A 10884-nucleotide genomic window follows, 5' to 3' on the forward strand; every position below is an offset into this window, starting at 1 on the left:
GGGAACAAGGCTCCCGGACGTTTCCCTTGAGTTTGTCTGCTACCATAAATTTTAAAAAAAAGGATTTAAAAAGAAGAAATAGAAGAGGATACAACTGGGGATCAAGCTGTTTGGGATTTGGATTTCAAAAATGACAAGACACAAAAACGGTACTATAGAAAAAGACGGGTGGGGGGGAAACCTATAATCCAATCTCAAGAAGTGACTGGCAGCTTCCCGATTCGGTCCAAAGTCCCCTCCCTTTTTTCCAGCCTCCATCTTTGGCACCCGGATTCTCACCTGCTGCGTAGAACAGCTCTTGCGATTTTTGTCATTTGAAATACGTCACATTTCCCCCCACCCCCCACCCCCACCTCCCCACCCCACGTTGCTGCTGCTCGGATAAATCAAGCAGGAGCTAGGTTGCTAATGAGCTGTTTTTGCAATTTCTTGCAAAAATTGACACATTGGAAAAGCTGGGGGGGGGGGGAAGAGAGAAAGAAAGGATGAGAGAGAGAGAGGGAGAGAAAGAAAGAAAAAGGTTTAATTGGGGAAGAGCTGAAGCAGTTAATTAGAGCCAGGCACAAAAAGTGGGTGTGAGTCTCGGGCCTTATTTCAAGGCAAAGCTGCCTCCACGCCATTTCCAGGCAGGATCTGCGACTCTGCAGAGTTCCTCAACCAACTCCTGAATCCGCCCCTTCACAGAATAAACCGCACTATAAATTAATCCGAAAGGTTGGAATAGCACAGCTCTGCTCAGTCACCCAAAAACTAACCAAGGTCAACATGTGGAAAAAAAGGTATCCATTAGATCAGTGTTTCTCCACCTCGGCCAGGGTGACCTCGATGGTGGGTGGATTTGAAGATGAGCGAACTTGAAGATGGGTGGACCTCAACTCCCAGAACTGAAAATGGGTGGACCTCAACTCCCAGAATTGAAGATGGGTGGACCTCAACTCCCAGAACTGAAGATGGGTGGACCTCAACTCCCAGAACTGAAGATGGGTGGACCTCAACTCCCAGAACTGAAGATGGGTGGACCTCAACTCCCAGAATTGAAGATGGGTGGACCTCAACTCCCAGAACTGAAGATGGGTGGACCTCAACTCCCAGAACTGAAGATGGGTGGACCTCAACTCCCAGAACTGAAGATGGGTGGACCTCAACTCCCAGAACTGAAGATGGGTGGACCTCAACTCCCAGAACTGAAGATGGGTGGACCTCAACTCCCAGAACTGAAGATGGGTGGACCTCAACTCCCAGAACTGAAGATGGGTGGACCTCAACTCCCAGAACTGAAGATGGGTGGACCTCAACTCCCAGAATTGAAGATGGGAGGACCTCAACTCCCAGAACTGAAGATGGGTGGACCTTAACTCCCCAAATCCCCAGGCTGCTTGCTGTCTGGAGAATTTTGGGAGTTGAAGTTCACCCATCTTCAAGTGGCCAAGTTTGAGAAACACTGTTCCAGATGCTTTGGGTGGACTATCTGTAGCATTTCCAGACGTAGCAACCAACCAGGACTTCAGAAGGCCAAACATCAGATACATTTCTCCGACCTTATTCTTCTCCCCAGCAACAGATACCCAGTGATAGACTACTCCTGAACAGAGCGCTACTCCCATTTATCCATCCTGTTGTTAGCTTAGGTGGTTTTCCAATAATATTCCCAATAACCTGTTTAAACTCCCAGAGGGTCCATTATTCAATCTCTCACAACTAAAATCAAAGTAAAAGTATCCGAAAAGCCAGCGTTTGCAAATAATCAATGCAACAAGAAAGGCAGAAGTTTTATTCTGCTGCCTCCAATTATGAGATAAATTCCCAACGATAAGTCAATAGCTTCGGTAATCTTCCTCCCTCCGAAAAGATTCCCAAACCCATTTAAAACCACGGCCTGTTCACACATGCTATTTACTGAGATCTTTATAGCCAATCCCTCCGCGAAGGGCTTCTGCCTCCCCTCCCTGTGTTTTGTTTCGTCCTTTGTTATACATATTCTAGCAGCTGTTATTAAATTCCCAACACGCACAATGTGTGTTATCTTTTAACAAACCCAATAAGCAATGCGTTTGCCGACTGCGGTAGAGAATGCCCCACCGTCTTTGTAATAATTCCCGCTATCGATTTCCAATAAGTCTTTCTCTCCCTTTCTTTCTTTCTTTCTTTCTTTCTTTTTTTTTCTTAGCGCAAGCCGGTTTGAGCGAGGACCCGGGAAAAAAAACAACAACCCACAGTTGTCAAACAGCTAATTGCGCTCCACACCCGGCATCACCTATTTCTGCAGTGCGATAGAAATTCTGACAATCCTCGGCGTCACGGTGCAGTCCCGTGCTCCGTTAGCGTTGGGAGGGGGTTCTCCGAGGCCATCCAATCTGGTTTTCCCAAGCTCCCTTTAACTCCTATCGTGCCCCAGGTGGTCCTCGACTTAACGACCGAAATGGCGGCCCAAATTTCCATTGCTAAAAGGGAGACATCTGTTAATTGAGCCTTGCCCCATTTTGCGACCTTTCTCGCGCCAGTTGTTAAGGGAACCCTGTAGTTATGAAGTCAGCAACAGGTTGTGAAGTGATTGCTCGTCGGAAGGTCGCAAAAGGGGATCGCGCGACCCCGAGATAGCCTGCCACCATCATAAGTACGAGGCAGTTGCCAAGCAACTGAATTTGGATCCCATGAGCCTGGGGATGCTACGACAGTCGTCAAGCATGAAAAACAGCCGTGAGGCGCTTTTTCCAGCACCGTGGTAGCTTCGAATGGTCACTAAACAAATCGTTGTCAGTCAAGGACAACTGGTATAATGCCCCAATTGGCCTACCTGCCATGCCCCGGTCAACATGCCGTGGCCAATGAAAGTTAGTTCCACCACAGGGGTATCCAACCTTGGCAGCTTTAGGAGTTACGGACTTCAACTCCCAGAATTCCCCAGCCAACTGCGATCTTTTTATTTTATTTTTTTGCCACCGTTGTTATGCGAATCCCTGTAGTTCTTTAAGCAAATCCCGCTTCCCCCATTGCCTTGGCTTGTCGGGAAGGTTGCAAATGGGACGCTGCAATTCTCCCTAAACACGGGCTGTTTGCCACGCGCCGAGGTTTGATCACGTGACTGTGGGGAAATGCTACAGTGGTCGTAAGTCCGAGGACCGGTCTTTAGTCATTTTTTTTTTCCTTCAGTGCTGCCCTAACTTCGATCGGTCGCTAAACCAAACGGTTGAATATTTTGCTCTCTTTCCAGCCCTGGCCCAGAATGTAGACAGAATCTCACCTCTCGGGATAAAGGGTACGTCTGGATGACCTCGCAGGGCTCTCACTCTAACAGCAGAATCAAGAGACATTTCTCAACCAGCTCTCTTTCCCAACTTGGCTGGTTTTTTTTGCTTCTTGTTCTTCTTTGTTTTAAGGGGGGGGAGGCAGAAGTGCCAAAATAAGTATTTTTGACAGGCCCCACTGCTCTCTCTCTCTCTCCTCACATCTACCTTCACGGAAAAGTTGCGCCAAAGAGGCAAAATGTGACAGTGTGGGAAGCTACAATAAGCAACCGAGGAGGGAAAAACGACTTTTCACTCTCAAAAGAGCGATTTTGGTACGAGGCCCAACGTGTGACTTTAGGAGGAGGAGGAGGGGGAGAAAGAAAAATTTGCTTTTTTTTTGTTTTGACGCGTTCTTCTTCTCTTCCGATCCGAACAATCTTGAGTTAAAAAGAGAGGAAGGGACCTAAAAAAAGTTAGTGCCCCCAGCGCCAACTGGTGCTCATCTCCGTTTCCAAGCCGAAGAGCCGGCGCTTGTCCGAGGACGTCTCCGTGGTCATGTGGCCGGCATGACTAGACGCCAAAGGCGCACGGAACGCTGTTACCTTCCCACCGGAGTGGTCCCTATTTTTCTACTTGCATTTTTATGTGTTTTCGAACTGCTAGGTTGGCAGAAGCTGGGACGAGTAACAGGCGCTCACTCTGCTACGTGGCATTCGGGATTTGACCCGCCAAACTGCCGACCTTCTGATCGACAATCTCAGCGTCCTAACCCACTGAGCCACCGCGTCCCCCATATAGGCTGCCCTATCTATGTTTCCTGGTAAAATACATGGGAAAATCCCATTGGAGGAAAATTCCACTTAGGGTTAGGGTTAGATCACCAAGGACTCATACAGGAAAATGGACATCGCCAACAAACTCGGAGTGCTTGGGTATGGTTAGGTGGCTACTTATTTTTCTAGACATATATATATATATGTCGTCCTCAACGTACGGCCACAATTGAGCCCAAAATCTACATCGTTATGTGAGCCGGTTGTTACGTGAATTTTGCCCCATTTTAGGACCTCCCTTGCCCCCCTTGTTAAGCGAACCACAGCAATTAGCCACACGGCCGTTAAGTGAATCTGCCTTGGCTTGGCTTGTCAGAAGGTCGCCAAAGGGGGAATCACGTGACCCCAGGACACGGCGACCGTCATAAATGTGAGTCAGTTGCCAAGCGTCTGAATTTAGATCGCGTGACCCTGGGGGATGCCGCGATGGTCGCAAGTGTGAAAAACGGTCCCTTTTTTGGTGCCGTAACTTTGAATGGTCACGAAGCAAAGCTGTTGTAAGTTGAGGACAACCTGTATTCTCTCCAGCTAAAATCCTAAAAATAGATTTACGGAGGGGGGGGCAATCACAATGACCTCTTCTGGTTTAAGGAAACAAGTGATGCAATAACAACAACAACAGCAGCAACAACAACAACAAGTTGGAAAGGATCTTGGAGGTCATCTAGTCCAACCCCCTGTTCAGGCAGGAAACCCTACACCATTTCAGACAAATGGCTGTCCAGTCTCTTCTTAAAAACCTCCAGTGTTGGAGTGTTCACCACTTCTGGAGGCAGGTGGTTCCACTGGTTAATTGTCCTCACTGTCATAATGGAACAAGAATTCAAAAACCAATAGGCTCTTTCTGAATTAAGTAAACGACGCCGTTATTAACCCAGATTTTATTTTATTTTATTTTATTTTATTTTATTTTATTTTATTTTATTTTATTTTATTTTATTTTATTTTATTTTATTTTATTTTTATTTTATTTTATTTTATTATTTTATTTTATTTTATTTTATTTTATTTTATTTTAATTTAATTTTATTATTTTATTTTATTTTATTTTATTTTTATTTTATTTTATTTTATTTTATTATTTTATTATTTTATTTTATTTTACTTTACTTTATTTAATCTCTACAGCCGCCCAACTCCATCAAATGACTCTGGGCGGCTTAAAATTCTAAAACAATTTTTTTAAAAAAAATAAATAAAATTAAAACGGTAACAAAAAAAATCCACCGAATGAATCCCAGCCTTTTCCAGTAATCCGGCAACTTCTTTTTTTGGTTTTTCTTTTTAATTTGCGGCTTCTTTATTGATAATGCTGACTTATAAGGCCACCCAACTGAACGCTTGCCTCTTTTTAAGAGTCTGGCGCGCGTGTGTTTTTTTTGCAAAAAGGAACAAAGTCAGAAATCCTGATTTTGCTCAGACAGTGATCTGATCCGGAAAACAGAACAAAAAGAAATATAAAAATGGCAGAGTCGAAGGCTTAGCACTCCCACACACACAACCGGTACAAGTCCCTTTAATCAAGTTGCCAGCCTAATAACCAATTAAATCAGTAAGTGAAGAAATGAGCCTGGAGAGCAAAGCTGCAGTTTTAATGAAGGCTGTGTGGATCTCTGGATTAAATGAGCAGGAATTGGGCATCCAAGGAATTATGAATTGCACAGTGGAGGAAGCCAGCCAGGCTAAATGCATTTTTGCTTCGGATCTCCCTCTGCTAGAACAGAACAGAACAGAACAGAACAGAAGGAAGGAAGGGAATGGAACGGAACAGCTAGTCCGGAACTTATGACCACAGTTGACCTCAAAATTTCTGTTGCTAAGCAAGACAGCTGTGGAGTGAGTTCTGCCCCATTCTACAACCTTGCTTGCCACAGTTATTAAGTGAATCACTGCAGGTTTCAAGTGATTTAAAACGGTTGTTAAGAACTCTGGCTCCCCCCCCCCCATTGACTTGGCTTGCTTTGTTTGAAGTCCACCCATTTTAAAGTGTGCTGGCTGGGGAATTCTGGGAGTTGAAGTCCACCCATCTTAAGGCACCCTTGCTTGAGAATTCTGGGGGTTGAAGTCTGTTCCTCTTAAAGCATGCTGGCTGGGGGATTCTGGGCGTTGAAGTCCACCCCTCTTAAAGCAGGCTGGCTGGGGGATTCTGGGTGTTGAAGTCCACCCCTCTTAAAGTATGCTGGCTGGGGGATTCTGGGCGTTGAAGTCCACCCCTCTTAAAGCATGGCTGACTGGGGGATTCTGGGAGTTGAAGTCCAGCCCTCTTAAAGCATGGCTGACTGGGGGATTCTGGGAGTTGAAGCCCACCCCTCTTAAAGCACGCTGGCTGGGGAATTCTGGGCGTTGAAGCCCACCCCTCTTAAAGCATGGCTGGCTGGGGAATTCTGGGAGTCGAAGTCCACCCATCTCAAAGTAGCCCAGGCTAAAAAAAACCTTGCCAGTTCCCCCTCGCTCCGCCATCCAAAGATTGGGGAATTTGGATACAAAAAAAACCCCCATGATGGAAAAACTAGATTAGCAGCTTGCAGGCCTTTGTTGGCATCCCTGGCATGGGGGGGTGGGGGGCAGCAGAAGCCCCCCCAATATCAGTGACCTTTGCTCTGGGACGCATCCTCTCCGCTCTCCTCCTTCTCTGGCACCCCTTCCCCCTGGCGCTGCTGCCCAGCCTTTTTCTTCCTGCCTGTCTTCTCCCTAACAATAATGATCATCGTTCTGGAGCCCGGGGAGGGCCAGGCTCATGCTTTGACGTGCCAATTTATGCAAAATGCACACATTATGCAAATGTTATTAGGATTATTTGATCTTGCAAATCTCGCCACCTGATTTATTAGCAGCAAATTGCAGTCGGTGTCAGCAGACGGCAGGTCCGTGGCAGTTCTTGCCAGGTAGCTGGAAGGGGCTCTATGCCCGGGGCGTGCCAACGGGGAGCGGGGCGGGGGGGAGGCAGGGGGGGGGCAGGGAGATAGAAAAGGGGGCTCGGGAGACGAAAGCGAAGAAGCTGGGTTGCAGGTTTGACAAGCCAAGAATGGGATGTTGACATGATGCCTGTCTGAGTTGACAGCCAGAGGCTAGAGGACCAATTCAACTGCATTTGCTCGTCTCACTGTGCTGGACTTCTAACCATGGATTGTTGGCTCAGCCACAGTTGGCTGGGTTAGCCCCAGATGGGAGCTAAAATGAAATGGCAGTTTAGACGTGTTGCCCCATCAGATCAGGTTTGATGTAGGAATGATAGTTCCCATGCCTTTGGGGTGTCTATCTGTCTGTCTGTCTCTCTCTCTCTCTCTCTTTCCTTCCCTATCTATCTATCTATCTACCTACCTACCTACCTACCTATCTATCTATCTATCTATCTATCTATCTATCTATCTATCTATCTATCTATCTATCTATCTATCTTTTCATTCCATCTATCTATCTATCTATCTATCTATCTATCTATCTATCTATCTATCTATCTATCTTTTCCTTCCTTCATCCTTCATCTATCTATCTATCTATCTATCTATCTATCTATCTATCATCTATCTATCTATCTATCTATCTATCTATCTATCTATCTATCTATCTATCTATCATCTATCTATCTATCTATCTATCTATCTATCTATCTATCTATCTATCTATCTATCTTTTCATTCCATCTATCTATCTATCTTTTCCTTCATCCTTCATCCATCCATCTATCTATCTATCTATCTATCTATCTATCTATCTATCTATCTATCTATCTATCTTTTCATTCCATCTCTCTCTCTCTCTCTCTCTCTCTCTCTCTCTCTCTCTCTCTCTCTCTCTCTCTCTCTCTCTCTCTCTCTCCTATTAAGCCTACCGCCTCTCTCTTCAAAGTGACTCTGGGCTTCGCCATTTATTCCCTCTTTGCTTGATGAACCAAACCACACTAAATGGGAGGCAAGTTCAAACCTGCAGGGCCCTCCCCTCCCCCATCGTTGCCAGAACTGGGGAGAAGTTCCCAGGGGAGCGAGCAACGGCTTATCTTGAGGACTAGAACTGATCATAACAAGGGCTCCGCTTTCCCAGCCGCCTTCTGGCGCCTTGAGGCAGACTATTCCTGGACCTGGAGGTTCCGCGGGCTCTCGTGCGCTGAGAGCTTCGCGACTGGCCCGTTGCGAATCTTTAGGCGTTTTCGATTTTGGGGGGGTTTCCATCGAAACCAGCCGCGGTCCCAACGTCTTCACCATCAAGGATTTGACATCGAGCGAAAGGGCCTTTCGCGTTCGCCTCTCCTCCTTCTTTTTCCTGCAACTCCGTTTTCATTTCCAGGCTGGCACTTCTCAAAAGAGAGGCTTTGGTTTTGGCGTGCCTTCTCCGGCACGCCAAACCAGGCCCGAGGCCCAGCTCCACCACCACCTTGTGGTCCTCTGTGCACGCCAAGCAGAGGACACCGGGCACCGTTTGCCCAGCGCCCAAGCTCTACCGGAGGGGTGGAAGGGCTGGGAGTTGGGGGCAAGGAGACTTTCCTTCCCCCCCTCCTCCCCCGCTTTCTGTCCAGCATCCCACCGCAGCAGAAGTGGGACCGTAGCTTCACCGAGGGCCTGATGCCAACCCACCGGGCCATTACATCAGCTGCAAACTCCCAGCGGTGGAGAGAAGAGAAGTAAACACGCTCTGATCCGTGGCTTGCAAGCTCTCCCCCCCATCGCGGCCCTTTCGCTCCTCCGCTCTGCTTCTGCTCCTGCTCAGTTGGAGAGACGAGCCCACCCCCCCCAAGATGCTGGGAGGATTGAGTCCAGATTAGGAGGGCGGGGGGGGGAATAAGAGACCCTCCGGCACCGACTTCCTCCGTATACTTTACTTTTTGCGCCCGTCCCCATGACAGATAGCTTGTGTAGCAGATCTCCTGGCTAGTTGACCAGCATGCCTCTGGGGGTTTTGAACGATGGGTCCCGGCATCCCTCGCCATTGCTCAGGGTGGAGGGAAGCTTTGGAGCCCCCTAAAAGGCTCTGGAGAAGCTCAAATGCAAGCCCCCTCCTACAGGAAGCAAGCTGCCGGTTCAGTGGGCCTCCCATCAATGGTGCAATATACCAGAAACCTGATAGATGGACTTCAAACTCCCAGAATCCCCCAGCCAACATGCTTTAAGAGGGGTGGACTTCATCTCTCAGAATCCCCCAGTCAGCCATGCTTTAAGATGGGTGGACTTCAACTCCCAAAATCCCCCAGTCAGAAGTCCATAGATCTTAAAGTCGCTGAGGTTGAGAGACACTGCAGAAGAGGGACACTTTGTGATGCTTTGAAGCAGGAGAAGGCAGAAAGAAAGAAAGAAAGAAAGAAAGAAAGAAAGAAAGAAAGAAAGAAAGAAAGAAAGAAAGAAAGAAAGAAAGAAAGAAAGAAAGAAGTCTTCCTGGCCTCCACTTAGAGACAGTCAAATGTCTCCGGATGCCGGACGGGCCGCTGCTCAAGCCTGCCAGATTAGAATCCAGCACATCAAGCACGCCGGCAAGCCTGAATCGGTTTAATAAACGGATTATCCAGGATTTCGTCAGTTAATCACCCGGAGAAGGGAGCCCATCGAGTTGCAGTGATTGAGTTTAGCGGCAAGTTGCTCTCCATTGATTTGCGGGACAGAAATACCTCTCCCACTTTCCTCCCTCCCCCCCCCCCCCGCGGTAATCTTTCTGGAGGATGGGAATAAAGGTCAGGCTGGGTTGGGATCCAACTTCAAACTCCCAGAATTCCCCAGCCAGCATGCTTTTAAGATGGGTGGACTTCAACTCCCAGAAACCTCCAGCCAACGTTCAGCTGTCAAGGCTTTGCGGAGAGAAAGCCCTCTTCTGCTGCTTGCATCTCGTACTCACAGGTAGACTGCTCCTGACCCTGGGGGTTCCTTTAGAGGCCTCAAGGCGTGGGTGACATGCCCCAGGAGTTCCCCAGCGAGACTTTACAGAACAGGCCGTCTTCCGCGGCCTGTCGGGGTGGGTCCCAAATTCTGCAATTACAGCTTGTCCTCGACGTATGGCTGCAGTTGAGTCCCAAATTTCCGTTCTAAGTGAGACAGTCATAAAATGAGTTTTGCCCCCATTTCACAACCTCCTTGACGCTGCTGCCACGTGAATCGCCACCCTTGTTCGGTTAGTAGCATAGTTGTCTTTCCGTTGGCTCATTCGCACAGTGCCCTGGTAGGCGTGAGATCCGAACTCGATCCCCAGTGCTGGTTTGGAGCCCTCCTTGTCCAGATTCAGCCTCAATATTCTGCCTTATCTCCCTCAGTAAATCCCAGGACCTGCCGCTCTTTGAAGAGCCTCACCCAACCTTTGCACACCCACTACAGATAGTCCTCAACTTGCGACCACCCAGAGCCCCAAATTTCTGTTGTTAAGTGAGCTTTGGCCCATTTTACGACCTTTCTTGCCTCAGTTCTTAAGTGAGCAACCCGGTTGCGAAGGGAATCTGGCTTGTCAGAAGGTCGCAAAAGGGGATCATGTGACCCTGGGAGACACTGCGACCGTCATATACGCGAGTCAGTTTCCAAGCATCTGAATTTTGACCACGTGACCGTGGGAATGCTGTCATAAGTGCGAAAAACGCTCAGAAGTCCCTCTTGTCACTACCGTCGTAACTTTGAACAGTCACTAAACCAGGGGGCTTCAAACTCGGCCCTTTTATGACACGTGAACTTCAACTCCCAGAATTCCTCAGCTAGCCCTGAGGGCTGGCTGAGGAATTCTGGGAGTTGAAGTCCACAAGTCTTCAAGTTTGCCAAGGCTGAAGACCCCTGGCAAGTAGAGTAGAGTTATAACTCTACTCGTCGTCTATGGCAGTCATGTTCCCTGTCTTTTGCTTTGCTTTATTTAGGGCACGA

General features: G+C 47.8%; 1 protein-coding gene across 1 annotated transcript in view; it reads left to right on the plus strand.

Annotated features, from left to right (window-relative positions):
• The window catches only part of MACROD1 (mono-ADP ribosylhydrolase 1), a 111007-nt gene that overhangs the window by 97922 nt on the left and 2201 nt on the right, over positions 1-10884 (plus strand). The window lies entirely within an intron of this gene.

The sequence above is a fragment of the Vipera ursinii genome (assembly GCF_947247035.1).
Source record: "Vipera ursinii genome assembly, chromosome: 15".
Classification (NCBI taxonomy): Eukaryota; Metazoa; Chordata; class Lepidosauria; order Squamata; family Viperidae; genus Vipera; species Vipera ursinii.